Below are 23723 nucleotides of genomic sequence, written 5' to 3' on the forward strand. Positions count from 1 at the left end.
CAGTGGTACTCTTCTCAGTCACACAGTTTCATCAGCGTCTGATATGGTTCTCTCGTGGTCCCCGTCAACATCACCGTCTAAGTACATGGTCCAAAGAAAAACATGTGAGCAGACAATGTCTTATGTGCGATGTTGGGCAATTTGTGGAATCTAACGATGCAATGTACAACGGCTTTGTGACCAAAGAGCCAACGAAGGTTAATGTCGTGTCCATCTAACGATGCATGCAAATGTCATGACCAAAGAGCCAGAGAAAGTCACCGGGACTTGATGGATCGGATTGCGAAGTACACCCATGCCTACGCGCACAAAATCCCCATTGCATTCTTAGGAAAATATCTGGTTACACATGCATGCACCTCTGCGCCTTGCTTCCGAGCATCTCCGAGTTTCTAAACGAATCTCCCACAATAAGAGCATCTCTAGCCGATCCCATAAACCTGACCATCCAATAAAAAACCACCAGTTTATAAGGCGGAGAACATTTTGCCGGCCCGAATAGATCTCGTATATTCGACCGTCCTATTTTTAATTTTTTTTGTGGGATCTTCGATACGTCGGCCCATTTTCTTCATGTCTACGGGATTTGAGCTCTTTTTCTATAGGGACTTCTAAAACATAGAAACGGTTGGCGGGAGAGAACTTTGACCTCCCGCCACGGTCTTCCGCCACGCGAGTTGCCGCCCCCGCCGTGACATGCCGTCGTGCTAGCCGGAGCCGCCGCCAAGAGTTGTTGCCTACCTCCATGCGAGCTACGGCCGCCGCCGCGAGTTGCCGCTGCCGGCACTACCACCGAGGAGCTGGCTGCTGCCGCAGCTGGCTGTGAGAGTGCGCTAGCTGCCGCTAGCTGGATGCTGCTGCTGACTGATGCCTGCAAACCAAACAGGGTAGTGTAGCACTTTCGCAGAAGTATCTCAATGAGTACTCATCCCAATGAAGATCGGATGAGAGTATTTATAATGACGCTTTCGTCACACACAAGGTGTCACAGCTCTTATGTGAAGTAACTGCTTGAGATTCTGCAAATATTATTACTGTCCTGAAAGACTATGGATAAACCAGATCGACAAAGGTATAGGGTTTTGAAGTAACAATTGTAAGAACTATTACAAGTAAATAACATAAATAAGAATGCAAGTTGAGGTTCCTGCAATGAAGAGATTAGGCGACGAGAGAATTAAGTTTATGGTAAGAATACATCAAGTGTATCAGTGCGACTATAATACCAGTTACCTTGTATTATACTCATAGCAATGAGGATAAACCTCAGATCATGGACCCAGTCCGCATCATTGCTAGTGTCATCTTTCAACTTAGTTTTCTCTAGGAATATATAAAAAATATAGGGAAGCTACAACGTGAGCTATTGATCTACAACATAATTTGCAAAATACTATCAGGACTAAGTTCATGATAATTAAAATTCAATTAATTATATTACTTAAGAACTCCCACTTAGATAGACATCCCTCTAGTCAATTAAATGATCACGTGATCCATATCAAGTAAACCATGTCCGATCATCACGTGAGATGGAGTAGTTTTCAATGGTGAACATCTCTATGTTGATCATATCTACTATATGATTCACGCTCGACCTTTCGGTCTCCAGTGTTCCGAGGCCATATCTGCATATGCTAGGCTCATCAAGTTTAACCCGAGTATTCTGCGCGTGCAAAACTGGCTTGCATCCGTTGTATGTGAACGTAGAGCTTATCACACCCGGTCATCACGTGGTATCTCGGCACAACGAACTGTAGCAACGGTGCATACTCAGGGAGAACACTTATACCTTCAAATTTAGTGAGGGGTCATATTATAATGTTAACGTCGTACGAAGCAAAATAAGATGCAGAAAAAATAAACATCACATGCAATCAAAATATGTGACATGATATGGCCATCATCATCTTGTGCATTTGATCTCCATCTCCAAAGCACCTTCATGATCTCCATCGTCACCGGCTTGACACCTTGATCTCCATCGTAGCATCGTTGTCGTCTCGCCAACTATTGCTTCTACGACTATCACTATCGCTTAGTGATAAAGTAAAACAATTACATGGCGATTGCATTTCATACAATAAAGCGACAACCATATGGCTCCTGCCAGTTGCCGATAACTTTGTTACAAAACATGATCATCTCATACAACAATTTATATCACATCATGTCTTGACCATATCACATCACAACAAGCTCTGCAAAAACAAGTTAGATGTCCTCTACTTTGTTGTTGCAAGTTTTACGTGGCTACTACGGGCTTCTAGCAAGAACCGTTCTTACATAAGCATCAAAACCACAACAATTTTTCGTCAAGTGTGTTGTTTTAACCTTCAACAAGGATCGGTCGTAGTCAAACTCGATTTAACTAAAGTTGGAGAAACAGACACCCGCCAGCCACCTATGCGCAAAGCACGTCAGTAGGACCAGTATCATGAGCGCAGTCATGTAATATCTGTCCGGGCCGCTTCATCCAACAATATCGCCAAATCAAAGTAAGACATTGGTGGTAAGCAGTATGACTGTTATCACCCACAACTCTTTGTGTTCTACTCGTGCATATCATCTATACATAGACCTGGCTCGGATGCCACTATTGGGGAACGTAGCATGCAATTTCAAAAAAATTCCTACGATCACGCAAGATCTATCTAGGAGATGCATAGCAATGATAGGGGGAGAGTGTGTCCTCGTACCCTCGTAGACTGAAAGCGGAAGCTTTATGTTAAAGCGGTTGATTTAGTCAAACATCTTCACGATCCAACCGATCTAGCACCGAACGTACGGCACCTCCAAGTTTAGCACACGTTCAGCTCGATGACGTCCCTCGAACTCTTGGTCGAGCAGAGGGTCGAGGGAGAGTTTCGTAACCGACTCTGTGTAACCCTAGCCCCATCCGGTGTCTATATAAACCGGAGGGTTTAGTCCATAGGACAAGAACAATCATAATCATAGGCTAGCTTCTAGGGTTTAGCCTCTACGATCACATGGTAGATCAACTCTTGTAATACTCATATCATCAAGATCAATCAAGCAGGAAGTAGGGTATTACCTCCATAGAGAGGGCCCAAACCTGGGTAAATATTGTGTCCCCCGCCTCGTGTTACCATTAGCCTTAGACGCACAGTTCGGGACCCCCTACCGAGATCCGCCGGTTTTGACACCGACATTGGTGCTTTCATTGAGAGTTCCACTGTGTCGTCACTGTAAGGCTTGATGGCTCCTTCAATCATCCACAATGACGTGATCTAGGGTGAGGTTTTCCTCCCCGGATAGATCTTCGTATTCGGCCGCTTCGCACCGCGCGCCAACTCGCTTGGCCATCTAGAGCAGATCGATAGTTACGCCCCTGGCCATCAGGTCAGGTTTGGAAGCCTGAACTACACTGCCGACATCCGCGGAGACTTGATCTTCGATAGATTCGAGCCCATGACAGGTGCGTCATGCGGTCACGAGGAGCATGACCTGGATCTGCCGTCGGACTGTGTCCAGGAAATCACACCTGCAGCTGCCCCGGCTCTAAATCTGGAGCAGATTGTGCCACCCAAGGGTGGGTGGATAGACCCTGCCACGGAGGCCGCATACTCATTGGCGATAGAGCCGAACACAGACTCCGCTTCCAATGAAGTCTGTGTCATCGGACCCTCGGACTTGTGTCCAGCCTTAGGCTCTGAACCACGCGCATCCGTGCCTATCGAACCTGATTGGGCACCGTTCATGGAGTTTACCTCCACGGATATCTTTCAGCACTTGCCCTTGGGCGATGTGCTAAACTCATTAAAATCTCTCTCCCTATCAGGAGACTCTTGGCCTAACTATGTCCGGCTTGAGTGGAAGCGGACGAAGAAGAAATTCGTTGCCCACCCACCACCCACTTAATAGCTACTGTCGACGACTTAACCGACATGCTTGATTTCGACTCCGAAGACATCGACGGTATGGACGACGATGCCGGAGAAGAATAGGAACCACCACCCACAGGGCGCTGTACAGCCACCTCATCATATGATATATATATATATATATATATATATATATATATATATATTGTGGACACACCCAAAGAAAGCAATGGCGACGAGGCAACGGAGGATAATCCCCTTGAGAAGCAATCTAAGCGTCGGTGGCGCCGCTCTAAGCCCCGCCTTAGCAAGAATAGTGATACCGGCACAAGAGATAATAGCACTCCGGATGATGCCGAAGATGAAAACAACCCCGCCCAGCCATGCTGGGAGCAAGGCGGGCGGGAGGATGGGCAAGCTAGCCCTGACAAACAGGCAATTGATGGAGACTCGGAGGATGACAATTACATGCCTCTCTCCGAAGACGAGGTAAGCCTCGGCAACGAAGAATTTATCGTGCCTGAGGATCCTGTCGAGCAGGAGCGCTTCAAGCGCCGGCTTATAGCCACTTCAAAAAGCTTGAAGAAAAAACAGCAGCAGCTTCAAGCTGATCAAGATCTGCTAACTAATAGATGGACTGAAGTCCTGGCAGCCGAGGAATACGGACTCGAGCGCCCAACCAAAGTTACCCGAAGCACAGGTTGTTACCTCAATTCGTGGAGGAGGCGCTAGAGCCTACATTACCAACGCAGGATGAGGCTGACCGGCCACCTCGTGGCCGAGACAAAACAGCGTATCAGCCCGAACACCAGCCCGCACCCCGTTGCCAAACAAGTAAAAACACGAAGGCCCGGGGCTACACGCATGACCTGCGAGACGAACTGGAAAACAAAGAAGGACAGTCAAGATCAATCTACGGATCGCAGGGGCGTGCCCCAACGCGTGACGATGACCGCCACGCCGGATACACTAAATACAAATCCGGCCGGGCCGAATACAACAGACCAGACTCATTTGAGCTGCGACGTGATATAGCCCGGCATAGAGGTGCCGCACACCCCATATGATTCACTGACGAAGTAATGGAGCATGAATTCCCAGAAGGGTTCAAGCCCGTGAACATCGAGTCCTACGATGGAACTACAAACCCCGCGGTATGGATAGAAGATTTCCTTCTCCACATTCACATGGCCCGCGGCGATGATCTGCATGCCATCAAGTACCTCCCACTAAAACTCAAAGGACCAGCTCGGCATTGGCTGAATAGTTTGCCGGCAAACTCTATTGGAAGTTGGGAGAACCTGGAAGACGCATTCCTGGATAACTTCCAGGGCACTTATGTGCGGCCACCGGATGCTGATGATTTAAGTCATCTAACCCAACAGCCCGGAGAGTCAGCCAGGAAATTTTGGACTCGGTTCCTAACCAAAAAGAATCAAATTGTTGACTGTCCGGATGCCGAAGCCCTAGCGGCCTTTAAGCATAACATCCGCGACAAGTGGCCTGCCCGACACCTCGGCCAAGAGAAGCCGTAGTCCATGGCAGCCCACGACACTCATGACTCGCTTTTGTGCGGGCGAGGATAGCTGGTTGGCTCGTAGCAACAACACATCAAGAAATCCTGGCACCTGAGATGCCAAAGATAGCAATGGAAAGCCCCGACGCAACAGACACAAGCATCACAATAATGGCGATAATGCCGAAGAAACGGCCGTCAATGCCGGATTCAGCGGCTCTAAGTCCGGTCAGCGTAAAAAGCCATTTAAAAGAAACAATCCGGGGCCGTCTAGTCTGGACCGCATACTTGATCGCTCATGTCAAGTTCACGGCACCCCTGATAAACCAGCCAACCACACCAACAGAGAATGTTGGGTGTTTAAATAGGCCGGCAAGTTGAATGCCGAAAACAAGGAAAAGGGGCTGCATAGTGATGACGACGAGGAACCCCGGCTCCCGAACAGAGGAGGATAGAAGAAATTTCCTCCCCAAGTAAAAATGGTAAATATGATATACGCAACCCATATTCCCAAGAGGGAGCGGAAGCATGCACTAAGGTACGTCTACGCGATGGAGCCAGTCACCTCAAATTTCAACCCATGGTCTTCTTGTCTGATCACCTTCAATCACAGGGACCTTACGACCAGTAACCGTCATGGCGGTTCGGCCGTGCTGGTCCTCGACCCCATCATTGACGGATTCCACCTTACACGAGTCCTTATGGACGGTGGCAGCAGCCTGAACTTGTTCTATCAGGATACAGTGCGCAAAATGGGTATTGATCCCTCAAGGATCAAACCCACCAAAACCACCTTCAAAGGTGTCATACCAGGTGTAGAAGCATGTTGCACGGGCTCAATCACACTGGACGTAGTCTTCGGATCTCCGGACAACTTCCGTAGCGAGGAGTTAATCTTTGATATCACCCCCTTCCGCAGTGGCTATCATGCACTGCTTGGACGAACCGCATTCGCCAGATTCAATGCGGTGCCGCATTACGCCTACCTCAAGCTCAAGATGCCAGGACCTCCTGGGGTTATACCAGTCAATGGAAACACAAAGCGCTCCCTCCGTACGGAGGAGCACACTGCGGCCCTCGCAGCAGAAGTACAGAGCAGCCTTCTTAGGCAGACCTCCAATTCGGTAATAAAGTCCCCGGACACCGCCAAGCGAGTCCGACATACACTGCAACAGGATCGTCCGGCACAACCAAAGCTCGCCTAGCAATTCGGCCTCCGTCCTGGTCCCAGTCAAGTGGTGAAATTTGTGCCGCGCGTACATAATTACGCACTTAAAATACCATGAGCATAGGCGGAGGCACGCCTACAATGTGGTCCACAACGCGGCTCAGCCACCCCAGGATCTGTATACCTTCACCCCTTTTGTTTCTTTTAGGTCCCTATTCTCTGGAGGCTCTTCTGATAGTCCGATTATCGGACCCATCACGGCACGGAAACACAAAGGAGGCAAGGAGCTTTGACAGACAAGGGAATCGCCATGTGGTCTCTGATAATGACAGCTATACCTATTTTACATACCCATACGCAGCTCACTCCTGGTTAGGACATGTCAAATAGTCCTATTTTTCTTATCGCACTACTTTTATACGTACGCCTTTACGTATTATTCAAATAATAATGGAAAATAACGTACAATGTCAGCTTATTATTACATTTCTTCATCTTTTTCCTTGACTACTTATTTATCACAAATGGCACACGTACATTTTGGTACGATTCAGTTCGCCAGGGGCTTCAGTGTACCCCATAACACGGCAAGAGAAGTCCAAACACTTTCAACAGTGCGGCACCCCGAACTTATAGCATTATATGCATCAGCTCCGAATCATGTCTTGGGTCAATAGTTGGGTTTGCCCGGCTCCCATGTTTTGCCGCCTTACGTTCCGCTACATCGGCTAAGGTGGCATAGGGAGAACTACTGCGATTGTGTCCTGGTTCTTCCGGACGAGCACCTCAGTAGAGAAAGCAAAAAACTGAGTATCATGATTTGGCGAGAGCTGGTCGCTATTCGAGAGGTTTCAAATCCTTAAAGATTTTTTCCGCTTCGGGCGAGGAATCGGTCTTTGTCCGATTTAGGCGTCTATAGCGCCCCAAGTTCGGCCTTCCGAATATCAGGGACTACGCTGAAATTTAAAATTATAGAACTTCTATGGCTAAGTGAGAGTGATAAAGCTGTATAGTCCGATTGCCTTGTTCGTTGCACTAAACACCTCCTTAAAGGACCAAAAATTTGGATAAAGAGTGTTTAGATTTATCCCGAACACCCCTGTACTAGTTACAAGGGGCAGAAGCCGACGACTGGCCAACTCTCAGATTTTATAAGCAGCCACACAGAAGGTAAAATTTGAAATCAACAAGCGTTATATTGCCGAAAAGAACTTGTTTCATATTACAGGATAAAACGAGTACATTCGCTCAAAGATTACATCCTTCGCACATTGCTCTGCCACAAGGCGAGAGCCCTTCAGGACACTATCATAATACTTCTCAGGGTTGTGATGCTCCTTGCCCTTCGGCGGCCCTTCGGTCATCAGCTTCTCGGCATCCATCTTCGCCCAGTGCACTTTTGCGCGGGCGAAGGCCATTCACGCACCTTCAATGCAAACTGACTGCTTTATGACGTCAAGCCGCGGGCAGGCACTCACAAGCCGCTTTACGAGGCCGAAGTAGCTACTGGGCAGAGGCTCGGCAGGCCACATCCAGACTATCAGGTCCTTCATGGCCAGTTCGGCCGCCTTGTGCAGTTCGACTAGTTGCTTCAGCTGGTCGCTCAAGGGCATCGGATGTTCGGTCCCAATGTACTGAGACCAGAATATCTTCTCTGTCGAGCTCCCTTCTTCGGCTTGGTAGAACTCTGCGGCATCATATATGATGCGCGGTAGATCTGCGAGCGCTCCTGGAGAGCTCCAAATTTGGGTAAGTAAAAGGAAAGTCTCCTTCACATGCTTGCTTTGCATAATGAGTGCCTTACCCGCCGCAATCTTCTTGGCCGCCTGAATCTCCTGGAGGGCGTTTTGGGCTTCGGCTTTGGTGTCTCGGGCACTCTGGAGGGCCTTAGCAAGCTCGGACTCTTGCGTCTTAGAGTCACGCTCCAAGGATTCATATTTTTGGACGAAATCCTGGAGCTCTTGCTGGACCTTGCTAACCTGAGCCTCTTGCTTCTCGCACTCAAAGCGCTCCTTGGCCGCTTTGTCTTCGACCTCGGTCAGCGCCGTCTTAAGGGCTGCCACTTCGGTCGTGGCCCCTAGTAAAGTTCATGATGCTTTAATTAGCAGAAACCATTCTTCCTTTTTTAATATACAGACGGGGTATTGTGTACCTTTGTTATCCTCGAGCTGCCTCTTCACGAGGCCGAGCTCTCCCTTGGCCCGCTCGAGGTCCCGCTTCAGTCCGGAGACCTCCGTAGTACTAGCGGTAGCAGCCAGTAGCGACGCCTGCTTATTCACATAGACATCTTCTGTTAGACTCCTGCAGATATTATTTGATCCTCTGTTCGGCCTTTCTTTCCGAACACCAAACAGAGCATCAGGGGCTACTGTCTATAATGTGCTGTATTCTTACAATTTTGTTACTTACCTCAAATCCTGTTAGGAGGCTGGCGCAGGCTTCGGTCAATCCGCTATTGGCGGACTAGACCTTCTCAATCACCGCACTCATAAGAGTACGATGTTCTTCATCAATGGAACCACCGCGAAGCGCTTCCAGCAAGTTATCCAATGCCTCTGGATGGACAGAGGTCATCGGTACAGGAGGCTCGCTCTCCTTAGCGAGAGGCTGCCTACCTGAGTTCAGAACCACCTGGGGTTCCGGAGCCATATTCGGGTGGGGGCCAAACTTGTTATGGCCCCCGTTATCAGAGTCCATGGGAGTCTTCCCCCCCCATGTGCCCGGCGATTGGGATCTCGCCTGGGGGCATCTCTAGAATTGTCTCCCCCTGGTCCGGTATCCTCTGGGACAACACCTCGGTGTCATCCGCGAGCCTGGGGGAGGAGGTTGTCGGGAGTGAATCGTTGTTCATTGCCGACGGGTCCAGGGACTCCTCCGAAGAGGATACCTCAATGTGGGATTTGGCCGGACTGCATATGCATGTTTGGCATTATAAGAAGCAATAAAACAAAACATACTGGAAGTATTATAGTGTCCGGACACTTACGACTTGACCAGGGGCTTGTCCCTGTGCAACTACTCCTCGCCGCTGTAGGTGGCCATGGTGGAGTGGTCCGGAATGAAGGTCTTTCCCTTCTTGGATGTTTCGGCCTCCCCCTGTGGGGCGGCCTTTCTGTTCTCCCCCCCCCCCGGTTGGGGAGGGAGGCACTTCCTCTTCCTCCTCCTCATCTTCGTTGGAGGAGTGCGCCTCGATGTCTTCGGATGTCGAGTCCGATACAACCTTGCGCCGGAGACCTTTCCTAGTCCTTGTGGCCGTCCTCTTGGCCTTCTTCTCCGGCACCTCATAGGGCGCCAGAAACAACATCTTCGCTAGAAGCTCCGATTCTGGATCTTCAGGTAATGGGGCTGGACAGTCAATCCGCTCCGCTATCGCTACCCAGTCCTGAAAAAATGGCATGGATGCTTAGGATCCTCCAGTGGATGTGCCGATAAAAAGCACGTCCTGCGAAACATAAAAACTTACCGGATTGGCTGGGCGCTTTGCACTGAGGCCGCGATCTTCAGTTATGGGCGGTGGTACCTCGGTGGTCTTGAACAGCACCTTCCAGACATCTTCGTGCGTCGTGTCGAAGAGCTCTCGCAGTGTCTGGTGTTCTGCCGTGTCGAACTCCCATAGATTGCAAACCCATCTTTGGCACGGAAGGATCCGACGGAGGAGCATAACCTGTACTGTGTTGACGAGCTTGATTTTCTTGCTTATCATATTCCGGACGCATGTCTGAAGTCCGGTCAGCTCCACCGCGGAGCCCCAGGCTAAGCCCTTCTCTTTCCAAGAGGTGAGCCACATGGGGACGCCGGATCAAAATTCGGGGGCCGCTGACCAGTTTGCATTGCGCGGCTCGGTGATGTAGAACCACCCCGACTGCCACCCTATTACGGTCTCCACAAAAGAGCCCTCAGGCCAGGTGACATTGGGCATCTTGCCCACCATGGCACCCCCGCACTCCGCTTGCTGGCCGCCCACCACCTTTGGATTCACGTTGAAGGTATTTAGCCATAGGCCGAAGTGGGGAATGATGCGGAGGAAGGCCTCGCACACGACGATGGACGCCGAGATGTTGAGGATGAAGTTAGGGGCCAGAGCATGAAAGTCCAGTCCGTAGTAAAACATGAGTCCACGGACAAATGGGTGGAGTGGAAATCCCTGTCCGCGGACGAAGTGAGAGAGGAATACTACCCTCTCCTGGGGTTTCGGGGTGGGGATGATCTGCCCTTCGGCCGGAAGCCGGTGTGCGATGTTTGCGGACAGGTATCTGCCCCCCTCCCGAAGCTTCGTAATGTTCTCCTCCGTGACGGAGGAGGCCATCCACTTGCCTCCCGCTCCGGACATGCTTGAATGATTTTGCGGAGAAGGTGAGAGCTTGGGCGCTAGAACTTGAGCGAGAGAGAATAGGATGAGCAGAGGAAGAAGAAGTCGTGGATGAAAAAGGGGAGTCCTTATTTATTTATAAAGGCGGTAGAAACTGTGAGCTTCCCCACTTTCCTTGTAAACTGGCTTATTCCCCAAGCGTCGTGTTGATGGCGCGGTTGGGTACCCAGAACCGTATTGATGAGAATCCCGTGATAAGGGGACACGATTTCTTCTTGACAAGACGTGCCAACAAAACCGCCTCATGAGACGTGCAGTATAGCAGGTTGAGAAAAACAGTTCGCATAATGACCGGGCCGCGACATGATGTCATGCTATGAAAAATTGTCAGCAGATTAGATTTGTAGAATATTGTGCTCTCTACGGTGGTATGTGGAATTTGTTTTGCAGAGCCGGACACGATCCTTGTGTTCAAAATCTTCTATGGAGTATTCGGAGAAGGAACCCGCCTTGCAATGCCGAAGACAATCTGCGCGCTGGGCTCATCGTCATTGAAGCCTGGTTCAGGGGCTACAGAGGGAGTCCTGGATTAGGGGGTCCTCGGGCAGCCGGACTATATGCTTATGCCGGACTGTTCGACTATGAAGATACAAGATTGAAGACTTCATCACGTGTCCGGGTGGGACTCTCCTTTGCGTGGAAGGCAAGCTTGGCGATTTTGATATGTAGATTTCCTTCTCTGTAACCAACTCTGTGTAACCCTAGCCCCCTCCGGTGTCTATATAAACCGGAGGGTTTAGTCCGTAGGAGGACAAAATCATAATCATAGGCTAGCTTCTAGGGTTTAGCCTCTACGATCTCGTGGTAGATCAACTCTTGTAATACTCATATCATCAAGATCAATCAAGCAGGAAGTAGGGTATTACCTCCATAGAGAGGGCCCAATGGGTAAACATTGTGTCCCCCGCCTCCTCTTACCATTAGCCTTAGACGCACAGTTTGGGACCCCCTACCCGAGATCCGCCGGTTTTGACACCGACAATGTGATCCGCGCAGGGCTTTGCCTAAGCACTTTGATGATACTATCGGAGGAGTAAGCGATGGAGGGGCACCGCACACGGCTAAGACAATGTTGTATCTTTGGGGTGCCCCTACCCCCATATATAAAGGAGGGGAGGAGTTGGCAGGCCACCAAGGGGTGCGCCATTGGGGGAGGAGTCCTACTAGGACTCCACTCCTAGTAGGATTCGGGCCCCCTATTTTTTCCTTCAACCGGAGGGGGAAAAGGCGAAGGGAGAGGGAAAGCAGAAGGAAAGGGGGTGGCACCCCCTTCCCTAGTCCAATTCGGCCTCCTCCCTTCTGGGGGCGCACCAGCCCCTTGTGGGCTGGTTAGCCTCCCTCCTATGGCCCATATGGCCCATATCTTCCATCGGGAGGTTCCGGTAACCCCTCCAGTACTCCGGTTTGTACCTGATACACTCGGTAACCCTCCCGGTGTCCTAATACCACCTTCCAATATATCAATCTTTACCTCTCAACCATTTCGAGACTCCTCGTCTAGTCCATGATCTCATCCGGGACTCTGAACAAACTTCGGTCACCAAAACACATAACTCATAATACAAATCGTCATCGAACGTTAAGCGTGCGGACCCTACGGGTTCGAGAACTATGTAGACATGATCGAGACACATCTCCGATCAATAACCAATAGTGGAACCTGGATGCTCATATTGGATCCTACATATTCTACGAAGATCTCTATCTGTCAAACCGCACAACAACATATGTTGTTCCCTTTATCCTCGGTATGTTACTTGCCCGAGATTCGATCGTTGGTATCTTCATACCTAGTTCAATCTCATTACCGGCAAGTCTCTTTACTCGTCCCGTAATGCTTCATCCCGCAACTAACTCATCAGTCACATTGGTTGCAAGTCTTATAGTGATGAGCATTACCGAGAGGGCCCGGAGATACCTTTCCGATACACGGAATGACAACTCCTAATATCGATCTATGCCAACCCAACAAGCACCTTCGGAGACACCTCTAGAGCATATTCATAATCACCCAGTTACGTTGTGACGTTTGATAGCACACAAAGTGTTCCTCCGGTATTCGGGAGTTGCATAATCTTATAGTCAGAGGAACATGTACAAGTCATGAAGAAAGAAATAGCAATAAAACTTAACGATCATTATGCTAAGCTAACTTATGGGTCTTGTCCATCACATCATTCTCTAATGATGTGATCCCATTCATCAAATGACAACACATGTCTATGGTTAGGAAACATAACCATCGTTGATTCACGAGCTAGTCAAGCAGAGGCATACTAGGGACACTTTGTTTTGTCTATGTATTCACACATGTACTAAGTTTCCAGTTAATACAATTCTGGCATGAATAATAAACATTTATCATGATATAAGGAAATATAAATAACAAATTTATTATTGCCTCTAGGGCATATTTCCTGCACAATTGGGTTTTGTTGTGGCTTAATTTTGTGTAATTTGGATCAAGAATAGTTTTCTCTTTCGAGCTCAATGATTAGTGCTCTTATTTACCACAAACACACTCCCTTGGAGAAGGTCGATCATTTACCACTCAATCTCCAAGTTCATGATGGTGTCGTAGTTATGCGCATTATCTCGACATATAGCAACAGATGTGAAGCCAACCATGACCTGAAGCCCCACAATTTTAGTATCGCGAATAAATTGTGGCATAACCTCAATCACTTCAAATATTCATTCCTCCAAACAATTCTATCAATTGGTGTTATCAAGTAAATCAAATTCATTATATGAAGTTGAAGTGTTTGAATGCTTGTTCTCTTCAAAAACTCAAGCCCATTAGTTTTTCTTAGAAGTTCTTTTGGAACAAAATCATTATTCACCACAAGGTTTCACTAACGAAATCCGAAGTTGGGAGTCAACTAACATGGGGAACTCACTTAAGTGGAGCCAGTCAAATGAAAATTATTTCTCAAATAATATTGCGAGATAAGGGATTATGTATATGATATACCTCCTCGCGCTGGCTCACTTCTTCCCTCAGTCAAATATCCACTTAATTTTTTCTTCATTTCCAACTCTCTAGTGGTGAGCCATCCCGTGAGCTTGAATAAAAAAACACAAACGAAGAGAATTCCAACAAGGCAAGAGCAAAGCTTGCTCTTCAAATTTATTAGCAAACTTAAAATAAACATGCTAATAAACAAAAAGAAAAAGAAAATATGAAAAATAAAATTTGCATGCATGGATAACTAGGGGATGAGCTCCCCTAATCTTAGGCTCTTGGTCTACTCTCTAGTCCATGCCCTCATCATCGTTACCCCTCTAACTAGTGTGAGGCGACTACAACTGAGACGGGCCACTAGAGGACTCACGCCCCATGCCTGGGTATGGCTTCTAGAAAAAAAAAGGATTGTATGTTCCCACAAAGTAGGTTATTGTTGTTCTTGGCCTCACAGATGTCCGTATGGATCCCTCCAACCTGCTGCTACAGCTGCTGAAAGTCTACCCTAGGCACATAGTCATGGCATTGCACAAAGTTAACTTGCGGTGCAAACTAAGGTGCAGGTTGTGGTGCAAATTGTGGTGCAGGTGGAGGTGAAAATTGGGGTGCATTAGCCCATGCATCACAACCGTGAACATGCCCTGCTACTGCGGCATCTCACTCTGGAGTGGGATTGGGATGAACGTCATTCCCAAACCTAGTTGTGTGCTTGTGCTCATTAATTTCATCAATGGAAAGCACCCAGATATCACGTGTAGAAATAGTAAAAGCTTGCGGCAAGGGCAAGCGCACATCAGTTGTTTTAGTGTTATGTAGGGGGCATTTGTAGCAATGCTCCCCTTGCACGGGTCCAATAAAATCGGTTTTAGTCATAATCCTATGGTTGAGCACCATAGGATCCGGAACGTGTGACATCTCATCCACATCCAGGACAAAGTGCTCGGCAAGTCGAGTCACTATGCCTCCGACAACAATAGTACCCCTCGGCTGCTTGTGCTGTCTACAGAGGTTCTTAAAACAAAACATATTTTAGGTAACACAATGATGTAACAAATGACAACACATGTTACAAGTAAATCTGGAGTAACATATTGCTTGTTTTCAAGGATTACGGTAAAACATACTCAGTCCGACCTGAAAACATGTTACAACGATATTACAATGGTAACATGTAGGTTTAAGTTGTTGAAGATGTGTTACGAGATATAATTCTAGTAACACATATTGTATGTTGGTTACTAGTGTTACACGTTCTTAAGGGAAAAGCATATAATTTGATTAAGTGAATTAATAAATGTCGTCATCTTAATACATAGGACCAGCAGAAAAATGGTACTCCTAGGGATCGAACAAGGGAGAAATGGCTCAGCAGCTAATGAGCTAACCATCAGACCGAATGACCAATCCTCTTGAATTGCCATGTACTACTTTATTTACCATTCAGTATAAAATGGTAGTTGGGCTAGGCAATTTTCATCTACTAAGGCCTCCTACAATGCAAGGTGCTTAGGGAAGGTGCTCAGAGAAATAAACTAGGCTTTCCTCAAGCACTGGTGCCTATTTGTACAGGGTAGACGTCAATTAGACATAGGCACCAGTGCTTCAGAAAAACTCGATTTTTTCTAAGCACCTAGCATTTTACAAGGCCTAATGGGCTAGTGGCCTAATTTCTAATCAGACCGAGAAGTTTCGCTGGCCCAGTGTGGGGCTAGACAGCAGATAGTGCACCCCGGGGCCTGGAACCAAACATGGATGGCTTGGCAAAAAAACACCGGGCACAATTTGAGCCATCCCTGTGAGGGGCTGCGCATTTTTGTCGTTCATTCCTTTATTTCTTTTCATTTTTTATTTTTCATTTTCTCTTTTTTGTTTTCCTTGCTTACCTTTTCATATGATCCTGAACCCCATGCACCGCAGCCCCCAGAGCTGCCCGGTCTTGGTGCTGGCGCGGTGGTGCGGGGAGCGCACGCACGTCGTACTGCGGCTGCTGCACCTCCCGGCAACTGGTCTCATCTCGCGCCGGCGTAGGCGCCCTGCGCAGCGGGTCACGTGGGCGCGCGTCATACCTTGGCTCGGTGTCGGCATTGCGCATAGGAGGAGGTGGAGGCGCGTCGTGAGCTACATCGGCCGCACGGGAGGGCTAAGGACGGAGCGAGTGGGATGCGCTGGGGCCTCACCGGCAGCGTTGACGAGCTCGGTGATGCGGCCCATCCAAGCATCGTAGCCCTCGTTGGCAGGGCGATAGCGTAGCAGCTTGCGCGCCATGAGAAGCACAACCTACGCATTTGCCGGCGCACAACGAGCATGGGCAGGCGACGTCGTGACGGGGGTGAGGGAAGGAGTGCTAGTGCGGCCATCGCGCTGCACGGAGGGCAGCAGTGAAGAGTCATGCCGCTCATGAGCAGCAGGGTCGGTGGTAGCCGTCTAGGCGACGCGAGCGGCCTGGCGCTCGGCGCGAACTCGGCGGGCGTCGGCCATGGGAGCGACGAAGCAGGGACGAACTGAAGCAGACGGGAGTTTTGACATGCCCCTATCCGGCACGCCAAATGTCGGAATCGGGGATGCGCGGACACAACAAAGTTCGAACTCTAGGGCGTCTGCGAAGACCTTGCCTAGCTACCCTCAAGCTCGTCTCCTCAGGGCTTGGTCTCATTGAGTTCGTGCGAGCGGGGAATGAATGAACGCGGCGGTTTACCCAAGTTCGGCCCACCTTGCGGTGTAAAACCCTACTCCTGCTTTGTGGTGGTTTGGTCTCACGAGGAGGTTGAGGATGAACTAGTACAGTGGGTGAGCTGCCTCGCGAGGGCTCAAAGGGAGAGAATGGATCGACCCCTCTCTATGGTGGAGACTAAACTATATTTATAGTGCCCTTGGTCCTCTTCCCTCATAGCTTAGGCAGGAAGGAATTCCACAGCGGCCAATTTTAAAAGGGGACAAGAGGTACATCTTATCCTGGCGAAAGGTGGTCTTCGTCTGCAAAGTTTCTGGCCATGACGCACTGGTGGGCTCGATGATGACATCTGTCCTGTCGAGCTCGTGGTCTTGGTCTCGTTGCACCGGAATGAAAACCTTTGGGGGATCCCTCGGGAACCCGCACTTGTCCTTGCCTCCTTAGCACCAAAGAGGAAACTACCCCCCTTTGCACCCACTGACGCTCGCCTGGCCTTGGTTGTCAGGGCTCACATCATTGTGAGCCTCGTGAGGAGGGGTACTCGCATAGAAATCTCCGCTCCTCGGGAGGCGGGCTCCGGGAGTCGCTCCTCGGGAGGTCTTGGCGTCGTTCGCCTCGCGAGGCCGGGGGCCCTTGTGAGGGTGTTACTGGTAGAGTCTTGTAGTCGGGCCGTACCGGGTCATCGACGGGGCCATGCACTAGGCCGCAGGCAGGCAAGTCTGGATACCCCATTCCTAGAATGCCGACAAGGTATTTTTTAAGAAAATTTGTCGCCATTTGTCGACCCCCGAATTACTCTCAAACCTTATTTGGCGCCTTAAACGTCACTTCTAGGCGTTTTCACCCAGTGACGCACATCCCTGATCCCTCCCACACAAAATGGGCTGACCCATCTTATATCACTAGTATCATTGTAATGGCTTCGTAACGTAATATTGGCACACTTATGGCTTTGTGAAGTTTTGAATCGTTTTCCTCTTTTTTTGTCGGCTCTTTGTTCGGTCTTTTACCTTTTGTTTTCCATTGTTTATCTTTTTATTTTCCTCCTTTTCTAAATTAGTGATTTTTTTTCAAATTCTTGAACTTTTTTTCTAAAATTTTGAACTTTTGGGGTTCGTGATATATTTTCCAATTTCGTGAACAATTTTCAAAGTTATAAACATCTATCAAATTCACACATTTCTGAATTTGTGAACTTTCTGAAATCAAACAATTTTATCCAGAGTTGTGAATTTTTTCAATTTCAATTTTTTTTTCAATTTCATGAACATTTTTCAAATCCGCAAAATTTTGTGAAATTCATGAACAAGTTTTCAAATTCACAAACATGTTTGAATTCATGGTCTTTTTCAAACCCATGAAATATTTTTCTAATTTGTGAACATTTTTTTGCAAATCTGTGAAATTTTTCCAAATTGATACACTTTTTTTATTTTTTGTGATCTTTTGTCAAAAAAAATTTCTTTTTAGAAAATTCAATGATAACCATTCAACCGGTTCACTTGCTCAATCGATCGAACTAGCGAAAGCCAGGCGTTGGGGACAGGGTGGCGGAGGTCTTATTCGGCGCCGTAGGCGCCCGGACCTAGAAATGGCGCCTACATCGGCCCTCTGTGGGATTTTTAAGCGCGGCCCAGGAAGAGATATGGTCGTGAAAAAACCGTGCCAAAAATATGCTTCTAGGGAATCGATCTCAAGCCACACCACCCTCTCGCTGCTTAGCTTAACCACTAGACCACCTAAACGCTAGTGAACAAAAGCAACACCAATTGTATTAGAACTAATCCAGCCATGCTATTTATTATTCAATCATTTACTATACCACTTAGAAAACAATTTGGAAAATGTCTATACCACTTAGAAAACCATTTACTATACAACTGAAAGTGCGTTAAGTCGACTAGAGGGGGTGAATAGGCAATTTTAACAAATTCGTCACTGAGGAATTTCAGGGTGAGGAAATTCCTAAGTCACGAACAACTAGCAACGGAATAAGTACTCAGGTACAAACATAATAGAGCAATAGCATAGTCTTTATGATGAAATGAAAGGCATAAAAAGAGTACAGAAAGCGTAAACACGGGATAAGCAGGCTGAAGACAATGTAACTGAAGAAATTGGATTGAGGAAATAGAGAAAGTCTTCAGTCAAAGTCTTCAAATAGTAATGACCAGGTTCATCAACACGTGAATGAAGAAATGAAAGGGTTGAGGAAATAGAACCAGTAGGCTTGGTGAAGACAATGATTTGGTAGACCAGTTCCAACTGTTGTGACAGTTGTACGTCTGGTTGGAGCTGCTGGGTATTTAAAATCGAGGACACACAGTCCTGGACACACAATCCTCACCGTATTTTCCTTGAGCTAAGATCACACAGACCTCGCCCAACACTCGTGGTAAGTCTTCACAGGTGACTTCCAAACCTTCGCAGACTCGGTCACTCTGCAATCCACAATTCCTCTTGGATCCTTAGACCATGACGCCTAACCGTCTGGAGGATACACAATCCTCAAAGGTAACAAGCATCGGTTCCACACAGGAACAATCTCTTCAGTGATGCTCAATCACTTTGGGTTTGTAGGTTTGGGTTTGGGATTTGGATTTTCCTCACTTGATGATTTTCGCTCAAAGTCCTCGGAGGATGGGATGCTCTCAATTGAAAAGTGACAGTTTCTCTCAAAGCAGCCAACCAGCTAGTGGTTGTAGGGGGCGGCTATTTATAGCCTAGGGAGCAGTCCGACATGATAAGCCATAAATGCCCTTCAATGATATGACCGTTAGGTGGTAGGATATTTAGGACAGCTAGCACGTAGCACAACAACGGTCGGATTTGAGGTTCGAATTCCTCAGGGCTATCATGTTCCTCACTTTGTAGGCCATCCGCACTGGCGAATTCCTAACTCTTCAGTCAGAACAAATTCCTCAGAGACCAGAAGATCTTCATCTCTGTCACTGAAGAAATTGACTGAACTGATATGAGATTTCCAATGGCTTCACTCGAAAGGATTGGGTAGGTGTAGGATTTTGAGATGAGCATCACTTGAAAATTAGTTTCCTTAGTATTACCTCGACCCCCTTTAACAGTACTATGTTTCCTATGACTCAAGAAAGAGGAAATGAAACTATGAAAACAAAGTCTCCACGCTTCAAAATCCTCGCATCAATATCCAAGTCTTCAAGGTCACACCAATTTCATCACTTTCAAAGTCTTCAGGAGAAACAAAGTCTTCAGCTGAAGACATTCATTTTTACGAGTCGACTTTCACTGTAAATATCAAACTCCTCATCAACTTATAGAGCATGTGTACACTCACAAACATATTAGTCCCTTAACCTATAAGTCTTCAATACACCAAAATCACTAAGGGGCTCTACATGCACTTACAATCTCGCCCTTTTTGGTGATTGATGACAATATAGGTTAAGTTTTCAACGGGAAGAAACATATGAATTGAAAGTTCTCAATATTGAGGAATTTGATAGCAAGACATAGAAGAACTCCCCTTGAAGATGTGCATAGTGAGGAATTTTCTTTTGAAGCAATGCACATTTGAAGAGTAAAATCATGGAGATCTCCCTCTATATCTTGTAATTCATACACGCATTTAACATATCGAATGAAGAATTTGAAATGCATGTGAAATATGGTGATTGATGTAATTTAGCATGCGTGCATAACACATATGAGGAAATGGCATGCAGAAAACATAGCAAAAGTATCAGATCACCATTGGACTTAAGTTTACAACTCGATCAACAAACACTTCAGAAGAGCGAGAGTTGCAACTTAACAAACAAAACGCCCATATATATAGACCCGCTTGAAGACTAACTCAAATTTCTCCCCCTTTGTCATCAAATGACCAAAAGGGACGAAAAATGAGGACTAACACCCCTGAAGAATATCATCACGAGGTTGATGGAGCAGCGCCATCGTTGTTGGGGTTGGTTGTTGGAGTAGGGCCTGCCGTAGTGTCGTCCAAGTCTTCATTTTCATCAGCCTCAGGCGATGAAGAATATGAACTGGGCACCAAGGGAGGAACTTCGACTTTCTTGAATTTCTTCGTCGGGGGCTTAGACCAGCTGAAGTCCTGCTTGAAGCCCATCTGCTTGAGATCTTCATCACCGTAGAGATGAGTCAGAACAGCCCAGGTGTGATCAAAAACTTCGTGGAGGTAGTAGTGGTTCTTCTTCACTGAATTATGTGTAGCGGTCATGTTGTGAAGAATTGAACCAAACTGATGCTTGACCCATTTATGGTTGTGATCGACCTTCTGATGAAGACCGAGGAGAAGCTCACGATCAGTCATCACCCTTGGAGCTGTGGCTTGAGGACTTTGCTTTGAGGCATTGGCGGCAGAATCATGAGTGGCAGAGTCATCATTGGTGGAATATGATGCATCTTTGCGGAACTGTCCATCCAAAGGACGAATGCCCTCATCAACAATTTTAGTGGCCTTGCCCTTTTCATCAACTGAGGAAAATGTCCGCTTGAGGACTTCAATAGGGGAAAGTAACTGCCATGGTTGAGCGTGTCAGCCTTGTAATTGATTGAAGACCTTGATCTGAGGAATCTCATAATCCAGGGAGCGTAAGGCTTCAATTCAAAGGGAGATAGTGCAACATTTGCCAAAGTCTGCATGAAGAAGTCATGGTAGTTTATTGGGATACCATGCATGATATTGAACAGCAGATTCTTCATGATACCAATGACTTTTTTATCATTTGAGTTATGGCCTTTGATTAGACTCAATGTCTTGGTCAATGCAATAGACAGTCTGTGGCACATATAGCAATTCCTTCACGATGAATTTGGTCCTTGGGGCTTGACCGGGCTTCAGTGGTTTCATCAGTACTTGCATGAAGTGATTAGACAGCTCAGGTTCATGATATATACGACTGGCACCTTCAAGGGGAGGACTGATAGGCAGGGCATGAGGCAATTCAGAGGCCGGTGCTTTGAAGTGAGTGTTCTCTGTCATCCAGTCCAACACCCAAGAGTTGACATCTTCAACATTTCCGGTTATGTGCAACATCACATAGAACTAAAGAATGAGTTCTTCATTCCAATCACATATGTCTGTGCAAAACTTGAGCAATCCAGCATCATGAAGAACACTGAGAACTGGTGTGAAGCACGGCAGCGATTCCATGTCCACATGAGGAATATGCGCATGGTCAAAGACTTTGTCCTTATCGAAAAGTAGTGAAGAACAGAAGTTTGCTTGGCTGGCATTCCAGAAACGCTTCCTTCTAAGACGAGCAGAGTCATAAGGGTTGTAGTCGGTGAAGAACACATGCTCATGGAAGAAGTCATTAGCCTTGAATTTTGGCGTCTTCGAGAATGGATTCTTCGACTTTGGCTGAGGAGTATCAGTCAATTGCAGTACAACCTTAGGGATCACAATCTCGGGAGCCGCAGGCTGAGGAATTTTAGTTTTTGCTACAGTAGCAGCTTGGGTCTCCATTTCTTCAGCAGCTTTGTCATCAGCACTAGTGGCTGGAATTTCTCCGGGAATGGAAGGCGTGGTATGAATTACATCATATCCCATTTGACCTTCAGTAGGTACTGGGGACTGAGGAATTTGTTGCAGTGGCGTGAACAAAGGAGAGTTGGGGTGCTGACTTTCCCAAAAGTCATCATTCATCATAGGCGTGGTGCTCCCAATGTCCAGTTCTTCATCTTCTTCCATTTCTTGAACGCCTGCCTCTTCAGCTGTGAACTGAGGCATTAGCGATGATACTAGAGGAGTTGAAGTGATAGTGTCCACTTCAATTTCTTCATCCATCTGCTCTGTCGAAGCAGCAGAAGGATTTTCTTCATCAGATTCATTTGGAATCTCATAATCTTCACCAAAAGGAATGATTTCCTTTCATGGCATGCTTGAGAGAGGAACAACATCAATTGGATTTTCAAGAGAGCTTGTCATAATCTTCGCCTTCTTGGGAGCAGAAGATTCTGAGGAAGCAGATGATTTCCTTTTCTTCAGTGTACCTCGCTTCGCAGCCTTTGTTTTCTTCACTTACAAAGAAGAAGGAAGAACTAGACTTGGTGTTGGTGCAGGAGGAGCAGAGGAAATTTGAGCAATTTCTTCAGGCACAACTGATGCAGTTGTCCTGTCTTGTTCAGCTTCTTCAGGCACAGCTTCAGATGCTTCAATTGGCCTGACTTGTTCTTCAGGCGCAACACTAGTGGTTGCCCTGGCAATTTCTTCAGCGGCTGGAATTTCTTCAGCCCTCGTGCTTGTAGTTTCATCAGCAGCCTGATTTTCATCAGCGGTGCTGGCATATTCTTCAGTTGGCTGAGTAGATGCTTCAGCCTGAGGAATTTCAATGTGTGTTGGATGAGCAACATTGGAAGTGAGTCCTTTCGCCATTTTGACGAATCTGACTTTGGCTCCCAGCCATTCTGCCTTGTAGGCGTCAAATTCATCACTGAGCTTTTTGATCTCAGATTGCAGAATGATGAGTTGTTCAGGCGATAGCGTGAGCATGTTGTCCTTTAGATAACGCTGTTTCTTGTACTGGGCTTTCTTCACAGTCCTGGCTTGTTCATATTTCTATTTCTCTTCAGAGATGAAAGCCGTCAACATGTGACTTTGACCAGGAGTGAGGTCTAACTCTGGAAAAGGAGTGTTTGGGTCATTGTCCCAGAGGTCAATGAAGTCCAGGATCTTCTTCAGATCCAATAGAAGAGGCACAACCCTTCCCTTGGCTCTAGCGGCCCTTTGCTGTCTATCTTTATTGATTTTGGCCAATTCTTCATCATCAGCTTCATCATCATCAAATGTTACTTGGAAGGCAACTTGCTTCTTGTGAGGACTTGGTCTAGTGCCTCGTCCTGCAGTGGCCTTGGTCTTCAGCAAAGTGGGGCTTTTTGAAAACAGAGGAGGAGCTGAAGAACTTGCATAAGCTCTTGAGGCAATTGAGATGTCTGTTGTCCTTTCGCAGGTGCCGAGGACTTCGCCGGATGAGCTGAGGGTTTTGCTACCCGAGGAACTGGAGCAGCTTGAGGGATTTGCCGTGAGGGCACAGATGAGCTTGGTCGTGAGGGCATTGCTGAGCTTGGAGGTTTGTGAGCAGGCTTCTTAGGCATAGCCTTCTTACTTGTGGAGGCCTCAACAGCGGCAGCAGCAGAGTCTTCATTGAATTTCCTCACCGCTTCTTTGGCCTGTTTGGCCAACTTGGCT

This window comes from Triticum aestivum, chromosome 2B (genome assembly GCF_018294505.1).
Source record: "Triticum aestivum cultivar Chinese Spring chromosome 2B, IWGSC CS RefSeq v2.1, whole genome shotgun sequence".
Taxonomy (NCBI): Eukaryota; Viridiplantae; Streptophyta; class Magnoliopsida; order Poales; family Poaceae; genus Triticum; species Triticum aestivum.